Source organism: Anoplolepis gracilipes, chromosome 16 (assembly GCF_047496725.1).
Source record: "Anoplolepis gracilipes chromosome 16, ASM4749672v1, whole genome shotgun sequence".
Taxonomy (NCBI): domain Eukaryota; kingdom Metazoa; phylum Arthropoda; class Insecta; order Hymenoptera; family Formicidae; genus Anoplolepis; species Anoplolepis gracilipes.
Window position 1 is genome coordinate 617,287 of NC_132985.1, and position 26,952 is coordinate 644,238.

Below are 26,952 nucleotides of genomic sequence, written 5' to 3' on the forward strand. Positions count from 1 at the left end.
GTCTAAAGGTTCGCACCTTCGGAAGAAATCGACATATATATATATATATAGGTCATCCGTGACATTTCTTTTCGCAAACCGGCCAACAGCTTTGGCGAAACGGACAATGACACGCGACATTTGTTTCTCCTTACGTTTAAACGGAGGGAATTTTCTTTAAGAAAAATGTCAAAATGTATTGGATTCACCCACGTGGTTCTAAAAATTTAAATTTCAACAAAATGACAAAATTTAATTCTTTACTTAATAATAATAATTAAGATTTTGCTTTAATTTGAATATACATTAGTTTGTTTCATGAAATTTATAAAAGTATGTAAATCTTTATTTTTACGTATCGAGTTTAACATTGCAATTCCTAGCGGTATTATTTCGTATATTAGATTTCCCGATGGAATCTTGTATCGAAATGCGAATGTAGCAGGGATATGCGTAATAAATCTCTTGTGTATCGGAGGCAAACGGCCATTGCAGCGTTCCTACGACGGGACGAAACAAAGCGAGCGATCGCGCCGGCATTGTCGGAGACCCGTCGCGTCGCCGGACGGCCGGACGGCCGGACGACCGGACGACCGGACGCAGTGACCAGTGCCGATTTAGTGCCGCGTTTCAGTTTAGCTTCTGAATCGGTGACAAATGGAAAACTGCGCGAAACGCGCGCCTATACGTAACGCCGGCTCTTAAATCGTTGCGCTCGCAGCTCGCAGCTCGCAGCAAGCGTTAATCGATTGATCGCACTGTACGTACCGCATGTAACGCGGTAAACGTCGTAAATATCGTCCTGACCATCGAGAGAGACGCAAACGAGAAAAACACCATTGTAAATCCAACGCTTTAAGTTCTTAACCCGCCGATAATTGCGTTGCCAGGCTGTCAGTTAATCTTTGTTAATCTCGTTATCATTACATAACCGCAGCAATGGAGTAGAAAATATATATTTTTCAATAAAGTGTAATCTTTTATCTGACACTTGATTTATTATCCGTGTGTGCGTGTGTGTGTGTGTGTGTGTGTGTGTGTGTGTGTGTGTGTGTGTATTAAAAATAATCTCACAACTTTTTCTTTTTTTTTTTTATATACGTTTATATTATTTGTCATATTATAATAATTAAGAGCATGGAATATTTCACGTCAAAAATGTCAGACGTTGAAGTAAAATATCGTTTATATTTCACAAGTACAAATACAGTTGTATAGTTCGTAATTTGATTATTTAACAACAAAATTAAAATTAACAAATTTCATACATAATATTAAATTCGCCAATCAATAATTCCCAGAACGCTGATTGTGTAAACGGACGTAACTAATTTAAAATTTAATGTCGATGCAAACAAAACTTTTTTTATGCAGTCGGAAGAGATGAGAAAAAGAGTCGGTGAAATTTTGAGAGAAAAACAGACTTTAATTTTCTCGCCCATGTATAGTGGCAATCCAAAATGATTTTGGTTCCTCTAAATTATAAAGAGAATCATCGCATTTAAAGACTGAAAGAACTTTTTCAATCTCATTCTCCATTTCCGGACCCTGTCACCTTTTACATAAGAAATTTTCGAACCATTCGCCTGGCGAATGCCGGAAACGAGGAAAATCGCTTTCGTCTCGCGAAAAACAACGATCGGCCAGTAGTCAAGCTTAATAAAGGAAAGAAAGAGAAGTGTTCATTTCCCTTACTTGTACGAAATCTCGAAGAGATATCCCTTTCGGTAATTGCGTGATAAATATATTAGAGGGGACGTTATCAAATTTCATTATGTTCCGTTTTCCCAAATGCAAGTCGTTCCGCCGTTTGCGTTCGCCCCGCACGAACGCCATCAAAAAGTCTTAATAGCTATCGCGACGATCCAAATCGCGTGGCAAGCGTAACGATCCAGGATGGTCACCTAAAAAATCCAATTAAAAATTTCGACTCGTTATCGCGCAATTTTATAGAGATAAGAAAAAAATTAAAGATTATCTAAACTATATTCTAAAAGCAAAAAGTTATTTTATGCTTTAGAAAAGATGAATTAGAAATAAAAACCATTTCGTTACATCACGTCATTACGTGAATTATGCCAAGATAATATTTTCTGTCGAATATTGCGAAATTATAAAGACTCTTTGTTCGATCGAATTGTCAAAGAGAAAATGTCGACTCTTTAGATTAATTAAAAAAATGTACACCGATTACACGAGCAAAATATAATATCGACATAGTAAACATTGTATACAACGAACGATATTTCCCGCGTAAATCCAGAGACGTGTGACGTCGCTTTTTTGTCCCTCGAATTGTTGGCATTCTTGAAAATAATGTTTGGTGCGCGCGTTGAAAAAGAAACGGTGGAAACGGAAGGACGACGCGCATAAACACAAACGGGGATGGATGGGAGAGAGGGGAGACTTTGGGCAGTGTGTGTCACGGCAGCGTATATTTACTTGCCGTGTATATACATACGTGTACACACGAAGGCAACGCGAACCGAGTTGCAGAGAAGGAGCCGAGATTTTTCCAAAGAGATTTTCCCCGGATCGCATTTTCCAGGCGGACTAGCTCGCCCGGATAGCGCAGCCTCTCGTGTTTCGCCGGGTTTTATCGCCTGCGAGATCCGCCTTCGAGAGGGACAGACGGCAGCGCAACTGGAAGCTGTCGTCTACGAACGCATGTAAGGTATGAGTATAAATATACCTACACAAGCGTTTTATGTACGAAACATTTCGCTTTTTCTTTCTTTTTTTTTTCCGCGCAAAAAGGAACGCATCGAACCGTAAAGCATCTTACTCGTGACGATTCGAAACCAGATCCATATGATCGAGAAATTGAAACCTACAATAATGCGATACTGTCGCGTTTTTCTGCAAAGCACACTGAAACGAACGAACGAAAGAAAGAAGACTGAAACTTCTTTTCCCCACTGAGAATTTTCGCTATCGATTATTAGAATAAAGGAAATTGCGAAGGAATTGAAGAAGCTTGAATAAATACAAGTGACAAATCCAAACGTGTAGTAACGTGTGTCATTTTTGTGTGATTTTTTAAATTACACCGCGACGTGTTCTTCACTCAAAAAAAAAAAAAAAAAAAAAAAAAAAAATGATCTTGCAACTTCAACAAAAAGGTCTTCTAGGTGTAAAAAATTAACTAAAACAGATAAATTATTAGCAAATACTGTGATACTGCATATATTTTGCACTTGATCAATTTAAATGACAGAGACAGAATTTATATCTGTACTTATATTTGTCTGCGATGCCTATTGTCTTTAAGGCCTATTGTCAAGGACAATTATATTTGTGATTAATATTTGTGATTAATATAGGATCTAAATTTTCTAGAGGTATTGCTAGAATATTGCTGCTATAAATTCCATACGTGACAAATTTCAAACAATATTCTAACAGATACAAAAAGTAGCGATAAATTATAATTGAAACATCTAGAAATCTATCTACATTAGCAAAATATTTTTTTGAGTGTTATACATACATGTCTCGTAATAATAAACTTTATAACAATGCCTACCGATTCAGCTCCTAAACCTTTCTATTTTTCTTTTTTGTTATAAAATGAGTTTTATGTAACGACGAATGATATTACTATCTAAAATCACACGGACTTTTGCACAGCTCCGGGTTTTTTGCGCTTGGCAATTATTAGAATGAAGGAGATTGTAGGAATGCAGCGAGCGTTTCACCCTCGCGCGGCCATTTCGGTAATCGTGTCGGCGCTGAAAAAGCTTTTTAAAGTATATAGGCGAAAAACTTGGCAGCAGTTACGATTAAGACAATTGTCGTAAATGTTAGGTCGGAAACACCGTTACCATCGAGAACACTTCGTGGATTTGCAAACATCTCTTTAAGGATATTGCCATTAGATGAAATTTAGTCGTTGAATTGCCTATCCACCACCGATTATAATTATTTTGCTTCATTAAAAGTTAACTCATTCTCAGATTGTTGTTAATATTTTATTTACATGATGCTTGTGATTAAGAAAAAAAAAATGTCTCATTTCAAATATTATTCTCGCTATTATATTATATAATGTTGAATCAAACTCCAATCTTCTCAAATATTTTCCACCTGTCATATGTACTATACGTTATAGTTTTTTGACATATGTCATATCTGCCTTTACATTTTATGCCTTGTGTAAATCAGAGAATAAAATTTCGCGGGAAATAATATACGTTACCGTACCAACCTATCAATGCGAAATGATACGCGGTATTATCGTCTGTCCAACTTTACAAACAGTAGCGGTAAAGCTCACAGAAAATTATGAATATTCATCGTCGTGTTGGCCGCGAGGGAAGGACGATAACGTCGGGAATGTAAAAGCGGCCTCGAATGTTTCCGTAATATCATGGAATATCGTGGAATATCGTGGAATATCGTGGAATATCGCGAAAAGTACGTTCGCGTTATCATAAAAACTCCGTGCTTAAATATAACGAGGACGAGAAAAAATATCGAACCAACCTATATTCACGCTTTCTTTCAATGAAACGTTGAAAAATTAAAAATTCTAGTTGATCATAATTTAAGATCTCGCGGAAAGTAAACGGAATCGTGCAAAATAAGATTTAAATTTATACAAAAATCAATTTCTAATAAATAACTTTTCGTCAAAAATAAATAAATAAATATCTCATTTCGAGAGGAGAAGCTTTTTCTTGAGATATTTCTGTTCTCTGCACCAACAGTTTTTCTTATATATAAGAAAAACTGTTTCAATTATATCAGTGCTATCGCACGCTGCGCGAGCGACATGGACGCGCAAAAAAATTTGATAAGCTTCAACGGGATAAGCTTTGCGGAAACTTTAATCTCGCGTTGAATAGGAAAGAATCCACAAGTATATAGCGTCGCAAAATATTTTCGTCGGCGAAAATTTACGTGCCATCAATTGTGAGCGCTAAGGAAAGCCAACAGGGGAAGCTTCCTCCGAAATATTGTGAGCATCCCGGTGTAGTTGTCGTTATGTGGATGATGACAGCAATAATGACATTTAATCAGACTACGACCCGAATATTTACACGAAATTCCGTCTGCATTTGCACCGCCTTCTCGTCGCTCTTAAAATGCGACGCGACACACAATTATAACTTTGCATAATTTAGAGGTTTCATGCTATGCGCGATTTATCGCCGCGCGAATCGTACGAATTACGGCTGACCTTTTCGGGATTTACTATTGTATAGAAGAAAGTAGAACAATTCAAATTGCATATAAAAACAAATTTATAAGACTTATTACAGTTCAATAAAAAAAAAAAAAAAAAAAAAAAAAAAAAAACATGAAAAAGAAATAATTTTCATAATTTTTTTGAACATTGAATATGATTCCGGTTTCCAAATTAATTAATCCACCGCGTTACAATGTTAAGAATTTTATGATTAAAATTGAAAAAAAAAGATTATTTTATCGTGTTATAATTATGATATTATATATGGTGTGTAGAAATGTGTTGTGAAATGAGAGATTTTTATTATACGATAAATATAATTATTTGAATTTCAATAGCTTGAATAAAATTATCACGCGGTAGCTTCCATTTTCTCTAAAACTGCGAAATTTACAACAAACAAGGGTAAGAATTAATTATGAAAATAATTTAATGAAATTTATTGAAAAGTTGTATAATATGTATCATGAGCACGAGTAATACCTAGCGTAATTATTGAATGTTTTAAAAAGGGTAATTACTTATGTCATTACTGAATTATTTAGATTGGATCATTTATTATATATTATTAGGTTTTCATGATCGCATCATAGAATATGCGATGGCAAGTAGATTTTTTTTTTTTTATATTGAATCAAATAATCGAAACAAATTATATAAAGACCTTTCGCTGTGTAAGCTATAAGAAGTGGCGCAAAAAAGACGAATGAGTGGAGCAAGTTTTCGAGCGAGGGTATAAGCGTTTACGAGCACACCCCAGTTTCCGAGTATTGAGGTCGGAGCTAAAGAAACTGTGTCTCGTACTTTGGGATTTCAGAACCGGAGATTGTTGGAAATGACGCAAGGTCATGGACGGGAAAGAGATGAATGGCATATCAAGGACAGAGAGTGTATGCCCATATTTGTCTTTTTCTACTAAAAAATCGAAATCCGTGAGATTATTTTATCACTAATCAGCTCTGAGCCGTGCATTGTACATGCATCATTAATAATTAATATAATTAATAATTATTCTCTCGTTACGTCATAAATTTTATTATTAAACATATTACGAAAAAGCTGTTGCGCAGAAGCAAGGCTCGTTATATTATATAATTTATAGGATCGTTGTAAGGCGCGCGCACACCTTGTATTTCGAACAAGTAATTCATGTCAGGAGGGAAATTAATTCGGTAAAAATAGAAGATTTGAAAGTTCCTCTTGACACCTTATTTTCCAACGTACTCATTAAAAGTCAGATATTTTTACAGGATATTTGCATAACACGGATTTAAATAAAAATATATTTCAAAGGTAATCCAAAGAAAAAATTATATAATATAATATTTCCCAAGTTACTTTACATTTTACATCGATCTTCAAATTTCATACAGTAATCTCATTAATTAGCTAACTAGCAACGTATAGAAGCCATTTATGTCGTCCGAATCGCAGTGATGATTCTACAATATCCCTATACAATACCGTCGATGAATGCATTTCATTCCACGCGTTCCTGAGAAAAGTCAAATTAGTCAAACGCGAGATGTACCGTCAGATAGCCATCTTATACAGCGATAGCAGGATACAAGAGCGACGACCGTTGTTAGAGACCTTAATTAAGGAGCCTCGAGCACTGATATTCCCCTCCTTCTTCCTTCCCCTCTCCACTCTTGCCACCCATACTAAAGCCGTCTGATCCTGTGGAGACGAGATTGTCGAGCCTGCCACAGGTCAAGAGTGGCTCTCTCGACACGGGACGGGCGCGGAAACGAGACGCGTACAATGTACATCGTTGCACAATGTACACACCCTATAGTACCCCGCGATATTGGAAACGTCGCTTCGGACAAAAAGCACCCTTCATGAGAGCTTCCTGTCACATCGTTGACTGCACGTTTGGAAAGACGAGCGTTGAATCATGTAGCATCGTGACAACGTTGTTTAAATCACATCTATTAATCCGTACAATAATCTCTCACAATGTCGAATCAAATTTATCTTTCGTTTATCAAGGATAACATTTTTTTTATTTAATATTTTGTCAAAATTACATATAGGTATATATATTTTGTCAAAATAAAAATAAAATGACGTAGAATGCGAAGAAATAAGAAGAATAAAATCTCTCGAAATTTATCTATATATATAAGAATTATGAAAGTTGTATTTGAATTTAATTAATAAGCTAATGAAAAATAAATGCGAAATACAACGGGGAATCTGAAATCAAAAACCTATTAAACTTCTATAATGGTAAATATATAAGCTGTCTGTATATTTAACCGGAGAAATTTTAATAGCGATAGAAATAGGAAATCTCTTAAATAAACAATATTAAAGAAAAGTACACCACTTTTAAATTCATTGAAAATTTATGATATATATATATATATCCTGCTATGTGGCAATCAGTCGGACCTGACAATGAGAGGCAAGTGTCCTAAATATCAGGAATTAGGTCGCGTTTCGAGCTTTGAAACACTGAAATTTCCGCAGAATGTCAAGGTCGAGAGTTGTCCACGCGAAAAGAATTTCCAAGCACAACGTCGAATGCAGAGATATTCTAACTATGCAATGGGAATGGAACGCAGCATCCCAAGAAGTCGGGGTATTCAAGAAGTCGTTGCGTCGAGTCGCGCGAACCGACCGCATAAAGTTTCGCCGGAAGCTTTTCTCTCTGAACTTATTTATTTTTCCGACCGTCGAATTCAGGGCAACAAAATGCACCTGATGATCTCACGCATTATCTAAAATTGAAAAAATCTTTACGAGCATGTTTTACTCTCGCAAGGTAGATATAAGCGAAAGACAAGATTCACACGCTATTCATAAGAGTGTGAGTTGCAACGCGATTGACAAAGCTGAATGCGATGCACAAAATAGTACACGTTTCATGATTCATAACGAGATAGTCGACTTTTCTTTGATGGAGATATTCATCAGTTTTCTCTGAGTTATAATAATATGATATCAAAAAATTCTAATCTCGTAAATTACGCTTAGAAAGAATACGTTAATGAATACGTGGAGAAAACTTTTCTGTTGATTTAAAACAGATTTAATTTTCGCTTAATTTTAATTGGAGACTTAATTATCGACGAAATATGTATTTGATTGAAAAAATAATGATTTATCTAATTGTTAAGAGACAAAGGGAAAACACCTCTTACACAATATGTAATATAATATTATCTACATTTTGATAATATTCACACATATGAAACTTGCAATCCGGAAATAGACAATCGGACTGTATAAATCAAATAACCTGCGCTCACATAGATGACAAAGTCACGAATTAGCTTGTATGCATCGACATATCACAAATGTCAATTTTGTTTGACATATCCCGGAGTTTATACATATTTTCATAAAGATGAACATCCGTCCATTCGAATGAGAGCTGGCGTCTCTTGCAAATCGTAACAATCATTAGATGGAACATTTTCAGCATATTAATGATTTTAAAGCTTTCAGGAAAACGGATCGAAACAGTGTGTCTAATTAAATTATCAGAAAAATAATTATTTAATTGTAAAATGTATATAATATAATAATATTATTATTTGCGTGAGAAAATGTTTTTGTTCATGGAATAGTTCATTTCTTCGAAATCTCAAATGTTTGTGATACAAATTGTATAATACTTGTAATACACAACATGTTTGAAATCTCTTTTGTCATGCATACAATATATTATAAAAATTGCAACGTTTCGTTTAATGGTGGAAAAATTTGGCTGCGATAAAAGTCAAAATTTTGAAAGAGTTTCATTTCAACGTTAAAGGTTAAGAAAGACAATGAATAAGAATAAAAGCAGCAGAAGATGCGAACAAATAAGACGCTAGGGTGGAATAATGAGCCACTAATATCGTTGCGGCCTCCATTACAATTAGCCGCGTTATTGTTCCAGTTGAGTAGCGAGCCGAATCTGGAAAAGGCGGTAGAGAGATTAACGAACAGACACGAGATCGCGCAAATTAGCAAACACGCGAATCACCCCCTCTACGACGTCATCCTTCTTGCGCGGACGCACGAACAAAACGTCGAAAGGCTTTGTCCGAATTCTGACTTAGTCTTGAAACTTGACTTGGTAGAAAGCGCAGTCTGTGAATCAAGACGGCGGACTCTCGAATTGACCGAGACGCTGTTTGTTTCCGAGACAAAGATTTCCAAAGTCTGCCTGGCAAGGAGAAGAGAGAGATTCTACAAAGGACTCTTGACTTACAGTACTGAATCGTTGGATCGTTTAGGGAACAACTGACTATTAGTAACTGTAGTGCAACTGCCATCAGCAACTTGGAGCTGAGAGCGTTTCGCAATTATTAATTGTCAAACTAAGTTTCAAGATACGCTGTAAATGAAACCGTGAGCAAAGATTTAAATCAAAAATTCATAAACATTATTTTATTACGTTTCTTTTTTATCATAGATGTATACGAATAATTAATATGTATTTTTTTCTACACTTTTTTTTGATAATTAAGCATATTAGAAAGTTTTGATTTTCTTCTTTCACCTATATGTTAACTTTTGAATTTTTTTCTTTCTTTCTTTCTTTCTTTTTGGAAAGACAGGACACATGTTAGGGCAAAAAGAAGCAAATCCCACGGCGATCCGAGACTCCTGTAAAACCAAGGATACAGTCATTTTCACCAGAGGGCATTTCGAGCCTGTACAAGTGCATGCCGCGTAAAGCCGGGCGCGGCTCCTGTCTCTGCTAAGTGCACCTTCGCAGCAATTACCATCCATTTAAGCAGATAATTCGATCCCGTAAGACCGGAGAGCAGAGAGAGGACGTCCTCAAGGATCGCGACCCGACCCAATCATATCAACTGAGTAATTACTAGCAAGTCGGAAAGAGCGGGAAATCGTGCTCTCACGGTACTAAAATCGAGCAAAATGTCGAGGATCTCGCGAAAACTCGCATTCATCTAAAAACTTGGAGAAAATTATTTAAGAAAATAATCAGACGAGTAACGTCACGAAACGGATCAAGATGATGACTGAACGTTTCTGTTAACATTCAGATAACTAGGTTGGAATAATGATAGTTGAGAATGAATAATAAACGGTAATGCTGCGCCGCTGAATGATTTAATCTAGTTGAAGAAATGGACAACGTGGAGAGAACTCTCCTCAAAATTTATGAAAAAGTAACAAGAAATTATATCTGGACTTTTTCTCTCTCTCTCTCTCTTTCTCTCTAATTGTAAGAAGAACAGTATTAGAAAATACTCCATTGATTAATGTAGCATTAACTGAAGATTTCTACAGTAATAAATGCCACGCGTATATTTAATAATTTTTAACATTTATCACATTTGGAAAATATATAATAAATAAGAAATAGGAAGTATGGTATATAAAATAATACATATCAATTTGTATGAAATTAATAAAATTAATAATAATGATAGACGCTATACATGCTATGTCGTTTCGCGATTTAAAGTGCTCACATTGATTCTTCTAATCAACTTTTATGCTTTTTATCTATCAACATCGTCAAGGGAAATACCATTCGGTCTTAAGCCGATTTACGAGCAATGAAATAAATCCAATTATAGCGAGAAATCCAATATAATGTAAAAGATGGAACAAGATGCAGGTGTGTTATACATATAAACGTGAATATACAATATTATGCGCGTTGGCGTAAACTTTTTCGCCAGAGGTATGGAAATAGTTGTATATCGGTCGCCGGAGAATAATTTCTATCTCCCGTCTCCACTAACTGCGATATGGTGTGCGCAATTCCTCGTGGTAAGCAAAACCCCATCACGGAATTTTCATCGCTCATCGCGTCTCAATATTCCTCACTCGCATCGATCGTCTACTACGAGTCTGCGACATATTTCGATGCGATATTCGCCGCGATAAATGGTTTTACGATCTCAGCAACGCAAATTTAATAATAAGTAACGAAAATAACTTCTAGTTAGTCGAGGTAAATGCTAAAGTGAAAAATTGAGCTAGTGATATGAATATGCAAAAGCGCGAAAGACGTTAATTTTAACGTAATCGAAGAATATCTGATTTGTAAAGATCGTCAATTGAAAATTTCACCGTATGTGTTGATTGTAATATATTTTACATAATTTTTCTATTTAAAGATAAGATTTGTTAAATTATTTTACAATCGTTACACAAATACGAATATACATATATAAGATACGGATTCGGGAATTCAAAGTTAAAAGCATTAGGAATATTATACAAGAATTGTATTAAAAATGAATAATTTTATTCATTGTCTAACAATTGTCTTAAAACTTAGAAATATCTTGTTAATAAACATATTCTCTAACCAATTTGGAATCGATTTTTCTTTAGCGAAAATAGCGAGGAAGGCCATCATTTCTTGCAAATTTTCAACTATTTTCGTCATTTTTTTCGTAAATTAAAATTCTATTACACTCTGTGTAAAATTAATTAAAGAATGTAATTTTTTAATCTTTTAACTCTAGAAACTCTAGAAAAATTATATAGTTTGCAAAAAGCTCTTTTTTAAAATTGCTCAGAATTTGAAATCGTCGATACATCGACATTTTCACTATGAAAAAAATCATCTTTAAATTGATAACACAATTTACTTTTAAAAACACATTTTCCCTGATGTTGAGACACTTTATATATATATATATATATATATATATATATATATATATATATACACTCTTTTATGAAATATCACGGTGTTAAATTATCTATTAAATTATCTTTAAAACGTTTTTCGGTAGATAGAACTTGAATTGGAGAACGGGCTTGCCGAATGGTTGCAAACGACCGGCGAATCGCTCATGCGAGTAGAGGCGTTTTTAACGGCGTTTTCGACGGCGAATGCGACAATGTCGGTTGTAAAATATAGTTTTAATTCGCGCCACGGCCGGCGCTTTAATATGCACCGGTACATGTCGCGGTAACTCCCCGCGTTCTCCAGGACGCGGCGGCGATGGCGGAGATCGCGGCGAGTTAGTTAAATTACTGAAATAAATCACACGAGAGAGCACATTGTCCCTCCCGGCGCCGTTTTACGATTTGACGGAGAACATTGCCGAGCGCATCGCTGCATCAGATGCGTTTAGTGCACTAGCAAGGGGATGCAATTAACGTGGCGAAGATTACGTTTATAGTGTAACAACAATGGTCGATGGACCACGTACAGATCGCATGCGAGACCTGATTAAAGCGATTCTGAGAGAGAGAGAGAGAGAGAGAGAGAGAGAGAGAGAGAGAGAGAGAGAGAGAGAGAGAGAGAGAGAGTGACGTAATTACATATTAATACAATTATGAAGAATAGTGCATTGTACATTCAGCAGATAGGGTGATACAAATGAAGATGCAACTTTTAAATTCTTATAAACAGATTTACAAATCGGAAGGTAGAGATTTTCGATGGCGCTTGCATCTTTAATTTATGAAAAAGTTGAGGATACGTAAAAACATTCAAACAATTAAATATCTCTTTAATCGCGCGTTTCTGGCATTCACAATTTAATGAATTTCATTTAGCGCGAAAAGAAATTCGTTTTCACGCAACTTAATCACGTTTAAAAGCAGCGAGACTTAAACGTCTTGGGCGATTCACGCATGGACAGAGCGATTTACATCTTCCGTGCATCCACATTGATTCAGAATGTATGTACACAGATCGACACTAATCTCGCTATTTGCCAAGCGGTTTTCCGATGCACGTGTTCGCGTTTTCACCGCTTAAACGTCGAGGGATGCGTAATGTACGAGGTAGCCGATCGCCAACGCGTTTGCCGACGACGGTTCGTGCATACCGGCTGCGTCCGTGTAAATGTGTAACACGCTCGATTAATCCACTCGGTGCCGGATACGCTGTTAACAACGTTGCTACTGCGGTTTCGCATCGATTCGTCGATCGAGTGGCTTGAGTGTAGTTTTTTTTTTTTTTTTTTTTTTTTTTTTTTTGGTCACATGTCACAAACGCACAAATTCGAAACGCAACGTTTTTAAGATTCCATCTATATCTGACCACTTACCACTTCTCGAATATTTTATTCCGCTTGTTTTTCTACTCATTTTCACATGAAAAACATAACTCGTTCGCTTTGAGAAATATGATATATTAAAAATATATATTTACATTATATTACTAATATTAATTAATAATATATTATTAATTCTTCCATTTTGTAAATGATTCATATATCGCGAATGTTGCGAACGAAACTGTCCCCTTGAAATATTGAAACTTTATATTTCATCGCAAATATATGTATATTGAAATTCTTCGATTCGTGAGTTATGATCGCATGTTTGAAAAAAAAAACAAAAAAAAAAAAAAAAAAACTTACTCGAAAGATAGATTCGCTGACTCGACGAGACTTTCCCTCTCTGCTCCCCCCCCCCCCCCTCCCGTATCGCGGCGATTCAATTTTAGATTGCGTTCTTACGACGGGGAATAAAACTGACCGGAAGTTACTATTCGTGTACGCCAAGCGTGTAGCCCGCCTTTGCGCGAGAAAATAATGAAGACAAATGTCCCGTGAGAGTGCTAAAAGATAGATACGTGTTATGATAATAAAGTCGTCTACGTTCGTCCACTGTCAGCGTTGTTATTTCTCGATTGATATATACGGGCAATTACACGAGGCACTTAATTCGTGTCGTTTTATAAGACGTTTCGCATCGCATTAATTCGAGCTCATATAATTAGCTATGAAATTTTTCATAAATTCAAAATAAAATCTCTGCTGCTAAATTGATAATAGAAAATGAGAATTTCCATTGTACATAGACAAATAACACAACGAATACACAGTAACAAGTATAACACACAAATTTATTATTCTCTCGATATATAGGAACGATTACGCGCACGATATACTTTTCCTTTTTGATATAATATAGCGATTTTGCGCGCATGTAATTTGAACGAGATCATCTTTGGCCGGGACTTTTTATAGTATATGTATAAATCGAATAAATTTAAAATAGAAAAATTTTTATAACACGAATTAATAAAATAACGTTGTCGTTTGGCACGCGAGTGGGAGTATACATATATACAAATCACGCGAGCAGCACGAAGTTACGAATAATGTAAAGCGAGTCTGGAACTAACTTTCACGCGAGAACGCAAAGAAGGAAAATAAAAATAGTAACTGTGCGTATCGTTAGCGGTATCAGCTTGTATCCTACTCTGCTTAACAAACACACATTGGTCAGAAAACTTTTTTCAATTTTCCATTTACTCGGTCTTTCTAGAAATACATCCGCAGGTGTCCTCCCCCCTCCCTCTCTCTGTCTCTCTCTCTCTCTCTCTTTTTCGCTTGAAGCAGTTACGAGCGTATTTCATTAAAAAGAAGAATGATTAAGAATATTAAATGAAAACATAAGTATAATGTTTAATCTATCTATAATGTACATCTGTCTTTCTATTAGAAGCATATGTTTTAGCTGAATTCAGAACTATTTCTTCAAGAAATAATGGAATATTATTCTTACCATCCATATATATGTCGATTTTTCGTTAAATAGACAATAACTATATAATAAAAAAAAGAAATTCAAAAGATTTTCGCGTAATCATTTTGATATCATAATATCGTGCGTGTTATTTTAAAATGATAAATCCATTTTAAAATAACAAATAATAAATTAAAAAAGAACACAAGAGAAATTTTCAAACCATGTCCAAATTATATGATTTTTATTTACGACAGAATGATTAAATAAAAATGTTTTCTCTCATTTCCGCGCGAAAGAAAAAAACACACACACACACATTACTCTGTTGCATTACGCGTCGCGAAGAATTTATAAAACAACGCATTGTGAATAAAGAGAAATTAATTCAAGCTGCTCGCTGTTTTCAGAATTTTTACCTGTATCCATATTTATGCGCATATTTAGAATGCCGGCCCTTCTCGCGTGCAACTCTCATATGAAGAAACATTGTGCGTTTTATTTTTAAAAAGCGACCGGTAGAACCAAAACGTGCCATTGCACCCGCATGTATACTCACTATTGTAAAAAGCTCTCGTGTTCTAAATTTCTGGAGAATCGCTGAACCGGCGCGATGAGAAGAGACGTATTATTGCGCAGCATCCGGTTACACTTTATATCGCCGCGAACAATTGCAGATCGCCATTCTTTTTATCTTGGTTGCTGAAAAGCAGCTGTAGCTAAAATCGCATCACGGAATTGCCTTTCAATAACCGATTTTCAAGTCTCGTTGTGATTGCAAAGGTGTAGCCGAGCGTGAAAATATCAATGAACAAAACTGAAAAATGTATCAAAGACTGCTGTACAGATACGACTGCATAAAAGAATTGCTGACGAAACAATTAGATTAAAGAATGAAATTTAGCAGTGATTTTATTGCAGCTAAATATATAGGAGGACAATTATATATTTATTCGTTTATTTTCGTAATAATTATGTATATAATATATGTAGTATATTTATAATCCTCAAAAAATTTTCTTAAACTTTAACATTAATATATAATAAATATCTCGAAAAGGAAAGTGAATTAATCTAAAAATATAGCATTTTAATTTCTTTACAACAGAAGCGTATGTATATTTGAACTAACATCCTACAAATATATCCGTCAATATTGTCATATAATAAAATGAAGATTCAGATATTATCGGGAAAACATTTAACTTGCTAACGTTAAGGAACTTTTTTCCTATAAAAACTTTTATTGATCATTACTCAAAGTTTTCGCTTCACTAGAATTGAATTGGATCATGATAGGAGTGAGATTTAAAAACACGAAGGAAATGCGCCAGGAAATAATCCGGTTTGATAGAAACGAGACGCCTCATTGATAAAATTCAACCAATGTCAGCAAATAACATCGTCTTTTGATTCGATTCGAGAACGATGGAAGAAAAGTGAAAGATGTCAAGAACAGAGACCACCGTTTTCAAGTTTGAAGTAGCTTCTTCAGACACTTGCGAGCCTTTCTTTCAGTAGTTTTGAAACAATTTAAGTACCGTCCATCCAAGAGTGTCTTGACTGTCGAATCTAAGTGCAAATAGATATCTCGAAAAGTTTGTGAATATTGGCTCTTGATTTAAACGATCTCGAAAGGCGGGATTCCGAAAAATAAGTTTGCCTTATGCGTCTCGATATTTAATAAATGTCACTATGAATATCTACTTGAAACTAATATGTGATACAAAAATTTAATAATATTATTGTTTCACGATTGTTAGCCATATATTATATATATATATATATATATATATATATATATATATATATATATATATATATATATATATAGAATTTAAGCAAAAGGTCTGTTGAAAAAAATCGTGCAATTTTTAAAGACATTCGGAATCCACATTAAAAATTAACAATCATTTATCGCGAATTAAATAATTACTGTTGAATAACACTTGGTATGTCAGCAATATTATCCAACGAGAAAAAAAAGAGAGAGAGAGAGAGAGAGGAAGAGACATCGCGAACAATCATCTACAATTACACGCCATCTTTGCCTTGCTGTGAGTCGATATTTAGCAAATTGACAGAATAATTAACTATGCGCTGTAGAAGGAACCCCCCGGTCGATCCCCGAAAGCTACGAATTAATATCTCATTCCCGGGGTTCGATACCGACTTCGTTTCCATCGATCCATCAGACATTTGGGATCAAGTAGGTCCGGACCACGTGTTTCGAATCACAATGCGTTTTTGCGGAGATGCGATACTCGGTTTGCATTCGAAACAGCGTGCCTCTTTCTCGTCGAGCGACGTGATTTTCGAGGGTCATCGTCACTCGGTTCATTTCCGACAAACGATATCGGATGCCGAACTCGTGGTATCCGGGATGAGTAAACTACAAAGCAAATAATGACATTTATCCGTGAGAGATAACGTTAACGCAATCGAATATGTATATCGCGAGTCTGCTAATCATCACTCGTTTCTTAGATTATTTTCAAATAAATAAATTTGATTCCTTAAATATTTTAATATACATGAAAGAGAGAGAAAGAAGGACAGGCAGTTTTTCAAACATATTTTCTTTACTTATATTTATTTAAAACGTTAAAAATGTACAATATACTTAATTTTCTTATACTTGATTTTCAAAAGTTTTGATAATAACATATTTGCAATTTAATCATAGCGTGGTCTCATAAATCTCGATAATAGCTGCTGAAGCGCATCTGTTCGACCGTCAAGGAGAGAGAAAGAGAGAATTCGGGAACATATCGATCTTTTTTTAATGCTTACATAAAAGGGGCTGGTCAACGCTGACCGCCCCTTTGTGATGCAAGTCTTTTTCTTCGAATCCTTTAAATCCGTCTTACCGAATGATTTCATTTGCGCGGCTATTGCTTCGGACGGAACCGAGCGAATTCCAAACGATGAGGGACCTTGTCCGTCTGGATTCATTTGCATAATTACAACTTTGGTGCTACGTCATTGTTGACTCGAGGCTTTGCGATATTAACGCAAGTGTGTGATAATTTGATATTTTTTTAATTAACCAGATCAAGTACTCTTGAAGTACTTGGAACTCTTTCGAATACTTTATCATTAAAAGAATAATAAAACTGATATTTCTTTTCAATCTTTCGTTTTCTCTCTCTCTCTCTCTCTCTCTCTCTCTCTCTCTCTCTCTCTGATTTTTATAAATTAATAAATTATAAATATAAATAAAAATTATCCTCGACATGGATAAGAATAAAAGTATAATAAGAACCGTAAAATGCATAAAATTTCGGAGAAAAAATTATCGGACTAATAAGACAGTGACTTTAATTATGTCAAGATTTTCATGAATTATCAAATTTCGATAAATGTGATTAATATTGGATTAACATGGCATTTTCAAATAATTCCTGTTGTTAATTAGCGTCAGTTAAAAAATAATATTTTTCTCCATCTTCCATTAGAACGATACCTGTATTATATATACACGATATATAATTCTTTCGTAGGAATTTAAAAAATTTATCATAAACGCGATCTCATTGCAGTTTATAAAAATATAGGATAAAATATCAGACGAGAAGAGTGTTTTCTATGGAAAGAATGAGAAAGAATTACACCGTCGAATATCAGGCAATATCGCTCTCGTAAAAGCCAATTTTCTCGATGATCTCGTCGCGAGTCGCGAGTCGCGAGTCGCGACTCACCTCTTATCAAATCTTATTTGTCGGGAGGAGGAGAGTGAATAAGTAGTAATAATAGCGCAGCGGTGCATACCGTGATGCGTACGATCGATGCTTCCCTGTAGACGACAGTGAAACATGGAGGGAAGGAGCTTCTAACGACCAAGTTCCGCTGTTTTGCTAATTATCCAAGGCTCACCCGGTCTCATTGCTCGAATACGGATCCCCTATCTGTCCTCTCCCCTTCACTTTCTCCATCTCCGTCTATCCATCTCTCCTCCCTCTTATCCTGCCTAGAACGCCAGGACCTGTCGCTTCCACGTTATCCTGCTCGAACCATCGCCGGTCGCCGGTCGCCGGTCGCCGGTCGCCGGTCGCCGGTCGCCGTCTCCGTCTCCTCGTCCATCTCTTTCCCGCGCCTCGCTGTATCGCGCCCCGTCACGAGAAACGATCATTAGTCAAGGACCTCTCGCAAACAGCCATCCCGTTCTCAGGATACTATCGATCAGCGCGCTGAAACAGGTGTGACTCTTGTATCTCTCGATCGCGTCGCTGCCTTCCTCCGATTCGCCTCTTCCGGCAAAGAATGAGAAATGGTGATTAACGGACTCGCGAGCCGGAACAGTCAGCTCTTTAAAATACTTGTTTCGCGTGTTTTTTTTTTTTTTTTTTTTTTGTCGTCCCCTGAGAGGATTTAATTGCGTCGAGCGGAAAGTTTATAGCGATAATTTTGTTTCGGTAATTGTCCGACGAAGGAAGAACGTAAGCTCGGACGACAGCGCTAACTTTAGCGTCGACTTCCACTCGACCGTTTAAATATAGAATAGTCTTATTGTTAGACGAAAGAAAAAGAAATGATAACTGGACGTGCACTTTTCATATAAACTATATACATCATAACAGATTTCAATTGTTCAATTGGCCATCTAGACCAGGCGCGTCAAAGACAACGGAGAAAGAGAACAGTTGCAGTTCAGATCGCCGATGCGAAACCAACGGAAATTATTCACAAGCCCGATTCGCACCGGAAATTCGACGGAGGTCGAGGCGAGGGTCGGATGGAATTTTCGGCTAACGTTCTCCACCTTCCTCCCTCGTATCAGCTATCCTTCCCTACCGAGGGGTGTCTCCTTTTTGTCTCTCCCGTCGTCGCCGCCGCCGCCGCCGCCGCCGCCGCCGCCGCGAGTTTCGCCGGCGGCGGCGGCGGGTTGCAAACTTTATCGGGGTCCAATGATGCATCGTCCGGAAATGGCGAGGGTAGTTCCCGGCCGGAAGTGCGGCACATACGTGCGCGCACACGTATACGGTGAATCGTGCGTGTAAGTGTGACCGACGAGCTCGCGTATCTCTGCGCACAAACGCCAGCCCTGTCGCGCATAAATAGTCCAGCTACCCGACATTAGCGAAATCACCCTCCCGAAACTATTTTATATAGCGCGTTATCTGCGAATCCGAATCGCTTTTATTTCGAATTTTGGCAAAATGATGCACGCGATACGCGACGGCGATTCTCCTAACGTTCGAAATTTATCTAGGCATTACGTTAAACATTTATTATTGAATCGCTCGCTTTGAAGAGATAATGGATTTTAAAAAATTTATTTTCCCTCCGACGTGTCGCATTAAATAAAACTGACAATGACGATTGGAAATTTTTTTTTACAAATTGGAAGACTTTTTTTTTTATTCGTCATGTGTTAAATCTAGGCGTGTATTATTTAGTTTTAACGAGTAATTGACGAATCCGTGCGATATTATTTTCTCACTTTACATAGAATTTTATCTTTTCAGAATTAAATTTCAAATTTGTGCGTCTCGTTTTTGTTTAATAATAAAATCTTGCTCAAATTCTGCCGAATTTATCGAACGAACTGGCAGCTGTCAGTCCGCGCAGTATCCATATATGATAAGTAAACATGCCGCAAATAACGCTCGCCTGCGTAAACAGTGCGGAGTTGAACTGGTTTCAGCAAGCGGTTCTCGATTCAATTATTTGAGATCAACTACTCGGTATTAGTTAAAATCGAGTAAAAAATAGAATTTTATTTACAATTTCGTACGGGGTACGCATGCTACATCGAATGATTTACAACTCACGATTTCAGAAACGATATGGAAATAAATAAACAACGTTCCATCAATTTTTTTTTTTTTTTATAGTAAAATTACTACTGTTGAACAACTTGACAACAAATCTTTCCTTAATTAAAATATCGATACATAAGTAATCGGAAAAAATTGGAAAAAATGATAAATGAAAATTATGATAATTTGCACAGAGATTTCAATTTGTCAAATTATCTTACATATTTATGGGCGAATATAAACTTGAGATTAAAATCCCGCCCCTTTCCCGTCCCTTCCAATCTTATCTTTCTCCATTGTTCTTATACGATAAATTGCGAGCGACGTTGATATTTTTTAACGACGAGGAGAGCATCATTGATTTTCCCGATGCTGTAAATGATCTCTCGTTTCAAAGGGTATCCAGGATATCGGGTGAGAAGAAAAAGAAGGCTGTTAGAAGGGATGCGGGAAGGCAGACGCATCGCGTGATCCGCGTAAAACGTACGAGCGATCGCTCGGCATAGGATTTAATGGCGCGGCCACGTAAACGCGTTCCGGAAACGTAGCTACTGACTCGTGGAAACGAGCCCGGCCAGCAAGAAGAGTAAGGGCACCGTCTGCCTCTACCTGACTTCTTCCCCTAATCGATCGTATACCTTCGACTTGGACGATCTCTCGAGCTAATTGAAAACCGGGAGTGCACGGAAGCCGGGATTGTTGCAACGAAATGGTTCGTTCAATTTACTCGATTTCTTGCCGCTATCGTGCATTCTTTTCAAGCCGCTTCATAGAACTTGAGTGTGTTTCGTATTTCAGAAATTGCATATGTATCTGTGAAAAATTTAAGGCCGATTGATGCGAAATAATTCGCTAGTTTTAATTTTTATTTTCCATGAAAGAAAATATTTAGTTATTTCATTTTTATTATTATAACTAAGAAATTTAAAATCAATATGTATCGCCGAATGAACTTTTCCATGCAAATAATAACAAGCAGATAAGTACGACTATCGCCAGGAAGCAATTGATTGTGGAAAATGTGTGGAAGACGTTCCACGCGCGATTAATTACCAGACTGCGTAATTCCAAGAGCGTAATTCCAAGTCGACGTTTGCGAGTGATGTTATTTACTGCGTGGCAACCGCGGGCGACCTCCGTCGCGATACCGCGGTTTCGCCGCAATTTATGATCACGACAGGGCGAATGCGCGAGTTCACGACGCTTGGCGCGCGATGACGGTGTCGCCGGGTATATCTGCCAGACTGCGATAGCAGGACTGCGTTTTCGACCCCCGTCCCCGGGGCGATACCTCATCGTCTGGAACACGTGCCACCACTCTCTCTGATGTCTCTCAATGACGTAATCGCCCGTAATCCACCTGTGGCGATTATGCATTTTACGACACGTGTCTATCTCGATCGTTCGATTGTGATTCGAGAAAGGAAGAGAAAGAGCAAATGATTAGCAAAATGATTATTCTATTTATAATAATTGATGGAAGAGCGTTTTAGTGAAAATGATTGACTGCCAGGAAGCTCGTATAACTCGTAAATTATTTTCGCATGCAATGCAATTTATGTCGTCGTCTTATCTTACATAAATCTAGTTTTCAAGGGGTCTCTTATATGAGGAATTATTGATATTGCATTATTACACGCGACGCGTTCACGATATGCGCCATCAATCGAGACGACGGCTCAGCTCAGCACGGAAATTGTCGAGAATCACATCGATATCTAACCGAAAGAATCTAACCGACGATGAACTTTCTAATCACTTTTCTTCGTCTACCTTCCGGTTAGGTTCATCTCCGTGGCAATATTATCTGAAATTGCTTCGAGAGACGGCGAGTTCTCTCGGAACGATTTTATTGTTGCGAAGACAAGTGTTCGTTCGATGCGCGCGCGCGCGGATGATTGAATCGCTGGAAATGTTTCGTCTTATGGCAGAAATGGTAATCGCTATGGCATCTTGCCCGATTGAAATTCCTCGACCTTTGACGTACAATGGCAAAGAATGCCATTCGTTTTACAAAATTGCAAGCAACAATTTTTTTTATATTAAAGACTCTATGAAAAACTATAGCTACAAAGGCGCCATGAATTGAAACGTAAAATTCAAAAGGTGTGTTTCAGAGAAATTAGAAATTATTATATACAAATCATATAATGTGGCTTTATTTAATTTTAAATGTTTAATAACCTAACCATTGAATAAACGAAGTGTTATCGCGTTAAGAAAATTATTTATTAAGGATTTATAAAAGAATTACAAGAGAGTGAGAGGGAGGGGATACTGTCTTTCTCGTCTTCGCGTCTCTACCGTTCAACTTTGACCTTTTTCTCTTTGTTTTGGATTTTTTTATTTGCTCTGTCTTTCGAGCTCGTCTTTATGGTATTATTGTGAAATTAGAAAGTCGCGTACATAAACATTGCCATCGAAAACATATGTTCGACGGTGGAACTTTATAGAATTTTAAATACAACGATCGATATGATAATACGACACATACATTTGGTACATATATACATATATACCAAATTAAATATATATCCTTTACAGAAATGTCGAAAATTTGATTGCCAAAATCGTGCTAAAACTTGTGACTATAAGGTATTCATCGTTAAGAAGCTAAATTATCACGAAAGGTTAAAATGCGGTCGGTTAATTGCGCGTTTTCTTAAAGTATAGTATCATCGCGCGGTCAACTATATCCGCACGAAAGTGTAGCTTCTCCGCGGCTTCTCCGGAATTCCGTCTGACCTTTGTAGCACATGGTGGTGCACAACGTTATTATTCCTAAGCTCCCTACAACGAGAGTTGAACGAGAATACCGACTGTACTAACGTCGGTCTCATTTGCTTTGTGGTTCTTGTTAACCATTGCTTGCACTCGACGGTACGAAAGCCCCGCCGCGAGTCGTTTTGGATATTTCTCTTGATAGAAAAGCCCTTCGGGTAATCAGCAAGTCGGAATATGCGGCCCGAGTCTCAAAGAAACTAAATATTTCAAACTATCCGCTTTGAGCTTTGACTTCTCTCGCGGATGATTTCCTCGTAAAATGGGTATGGGAAATATTAATATCGACGTCAAACCGATTCTCGCGCGAGTTACTAAATCGTTGCGAGAACACGCGAAGGAAGCGCCGAGATTCTTCGCATCAATAATGACTCGTCAATAAGTCACGACGTATATTACGGAATTATTTCACCATCGATCGTCGGACGTGATCGTCACGGAACCGGAGAGAGGGAGAACGAAGATCTCTCGCAATAATAGGCTAAACTCGGTTTTATTTTTGTTATTTTTTAATAATGTTGACATATTATCTTCACTGCAGCTTAAATTACGTAATATTATGGAAATTAAAAGGAAAATATTTAATAGAAATTTTATATTATCAAATATTATATTATAGTACAACATAAGCATTGGCCATCTTACCCAACTTTTTTTAAGGAAAAGATGGCCATAATGTTTATAAAAAAATAGTGAAAACGAAAATAAAAATTATAGCAATCATATAACAATTTACATATATCTTTATAATATGTCTAACGTCGATTACGATAGTTTAACTGTCATTTATTCGACGTTATAACAGTTAGTAGGTTTTAGTGGACAAATGAGAAACTTTGCAGGTAGTCAAAAGTAAAAAACGACGATATAAAATTCACAATATCGTTATTTCGAACAATGTATGCACGTAAAGTACTGTAAATATCGATTATCTTTGATAATGACTAAAAAAGCGCACTATGTAGCGAAAAAATTACAGCCTATGGCCATCATAGTTTAGTTTATCCTATCAGCGGAGAAAAAAGTATGCATATTTGGTTCATTCACTTCAGATTCACTTTGAAGAATCTTCCACCGAGTCGAATAACGCCACATCTCTCTCTCTCTCTCTCTCTCATATATGCGTGTGGTAACATCCTTGAGAAATCCAATATACACACCTCAAAGAATATCTCTTATCGAAATTGTAAACATCCTCGATCAGATTCCATCTGTGTAATCCGCCAGGCGCCTAGGAAATATTTAGGATTCCCGAGGGAGAGGACGCGTCAAAGCCCTCGACGCAAAAGGGAGTACGCGGAGTAAATCGGAAACGCGTCGAGTTATCCCGCGATGTGCAGTCTCCCACGGCCGCGGCGATCAAAGGAAGAACGAAAATCGAAAGCGCGGGGAGAAGGAAGAGATCGCCTCTCGACTCTCGACGCGACGTGCGAAGAGATGCGTTAGTTTCCTCGAGTCAGAGATGCTGAATGCGCGTAGCGCGAGTAACGTCCCTCCACCGGCACCGGCACCGTCGCCAAAAATATCACAACACGTATCGGGCCATGCATTATGCACACGTTGCACCGGGATTCCACACGGCGAATCAAGAGACGAGTACAAGACTCCCGCGAGAAAAGATCCTGTCGCGCTGATCTACGGTCGGTCCGACATGCATTCGTATCTTTGCGCGATCCTCCTAAACAGAAGAACGTATGCAAATCAAGAAAATTGATCGAAGCATTTGAGATTTAAGTAGGTATACGATAAACGCGGATTGGATCGTTACACGCGATAAGCTGCATGTGTAACGTGCATATAAAATTTTTACAAACACAAACTTTTAACGAAAGGATATAACTTTAACGTCACATAGGACGTAACATAATTCTAAATGTTTGCATTTTTTATGTACTTTTTTTTATTTTATTTTGTACATTTTCCATTTTTCAAACGTCGTTGATACGACGTCCGCGAGTCGTATTAATGTCGGATAGATTTGTCGCAAGAATAAACTTTATAATTTATCGACAAACAACTGATCTCTAGATGCGGCTTATGGTCGGATATAAGTCCTTAAAATCGAAATTTTTTCCTACCAACAAATGTGCATGTCGCGCTGAAAATATATCTCCCCGTTGAAATATAATGTAACCCGGAGAAAACGCTTTCTGCTAAGATCCGCGAGATTCGTGCGTGGCGGATTACCCTGTAGTTGCAGTGGAGTGTACTTTGCGACGTAATCTTCGAGGATGCAGCAAAATTAGAGCATGGGTAGGATAAAGAAAATAAGAGAGAGAGAGAGAGTTGTAAAATACTTGAAACAAATATCTTACGCAGAAATCGTCATTTTTTCAATATAAAAAGTACCACTACCGAATAAATTAAGATTTAAAAAAAAGAGGTTAATTAAATTCTCAATAATTACATGAAAAATAAATAATTACAAAATATATATATATAACAGTCGAGAATAATTCTCTTAGATTACTTTTTAGCAAATTGAGCCAACCATCGAGCTCGACAAGTTTCTCTGTTGAACGCAACCATTGTTGGACCTTCTCAAAGTTGGTCGAGCGACGAATATTTTATACTCGCCGGCTCGTATGATTAATACATGAAGCGACCTGTCCGAAACACGCCATGGAGAGTGGTAACGCGGTCCGCGCGTTTCTGCGACACGTTCGCCAAAGAGGAGGGCTCGAAACCGGAATGGACCGGCTTGCGAGGGTGATAAAGCTCGGGTAGAAGAGGGGGGAAGGGGGGAGGGGAAATCTCGCGCATAATCGCGTACATATGACAGGTCGCAACGGCGTGTAGCGTAATCCCGTCTCAGGAGATTCGGAGATCGGAGACGTTATCTTCACGTCAGTTGCATACGGGGGTTGTGACGTGGTTAACGAAGGAATTCTGATTAATCGTGTCGACTGGTGACGCGACGAAAGCGAATTCCCGCTTGGTTTTCTGGTATCGTAAAACGGGACAGAAAGAGAGAGAGCGAGAGAGAGAGAGAGAGCAGAAATAAGTTTTGGACGCGTACATGAGAGTGAGAAAATAATTTATAGTTTCGAAACATTAAACGAACGGCTTTCGCGTATGAGAAATCAAATGCTGGTTTTGAAACGACGTTTCCGCTTGTCTACAAATTATGCAGTTACACAACTGTTTCATCGAATAGATTAAAACTGACACGTTATACATGTTATACGTAATTATTTTCCTACAAGCATATTTTCTATTTATTTTTGTGTTACAGATAATCCTGTTGAGCAATCGCGAAACTCAAGTACTCGGCGAATACACAATGCATTCCATTTACAACTATCGTCATGACAGCCATCGCGCAAATGGCTTTAAAGTTCCAAGTAAGTACGTCTCTCGTCAGTCGAACAAGTAATTGCTTGCTCGTATCCAAGAGAATATAGTCGAGTTCATAAGGGTAACCGACGCACACCCTTCATACAAGGGAAAGGGTCTCGTCGTGGAATGTTTACGAACACGAATAGTGCAGGTTTACGAGCTCGAACGAAGCGCGTGCGGATTACGAAGCTACGGGGGGATGACTCGCGCGAGTGTATACTCAGTGCTGTAGGGAATATTTTCGAGGCTGAGTGAAACGACTAGGATGATATCCGTGAAGGATTGAAAAAGATCTCGGGTGCTTGGTTGGTAGAGCACTTTGTGATCCGATGAATTGAGAAAAATAATAGTTTTCATGGCAGATTGTTACGATGCATCTGCTCGAAATGGAACAAATGCGAATTAAGTTAAAAGTGAATTAGAATTTTTCAAATTATGGAACTTTTTAAATAATATATTTTATTAAAAAAATCATTC

General features: G+C 37.2%; 2 protein-coding genes across 4 annotated transcripts in view; one reads left to right on the forward strand and one right to left on the reverse strand.

Annotated features, from left to right (window-relative positions):
- LOC140674375 (uncharacterized) overlaps positions 1 to 26,952 on the forward strand; it is a 204,455-nt gene that overhangs the window by 133,837 nt on the left and 43,666 nt on the right. The window contains exon 6 of one of the 3 annotated variants that reach the window (XM_072907852.1): positions 26,372 to 26,480. The exons of 1 other annotated variant lie outside the window; for it this stretch is intronic. The gene's annotated coding sequence lies outside the window, so the exon portion shown is untranslated. Of the gene's footprint in view, positions 1 to 1,988; positions 2,649 to 26,371; positions 26,481 to 26,952 lie in introns of those variants that run through there. One more of the 3 variants, XM_072907855.1, reaches the window with a different exon arrangement.
- LOC140674374 (uncharacterized) overlaps positions 1 to 26,952 on the reverse strand; it is a 168,311-nt gene that overhangs the window by 108,874 nt on the left and 32,485 nt on the right. The gene's annotated exons all lie outside the window — the stretch shown is intronic.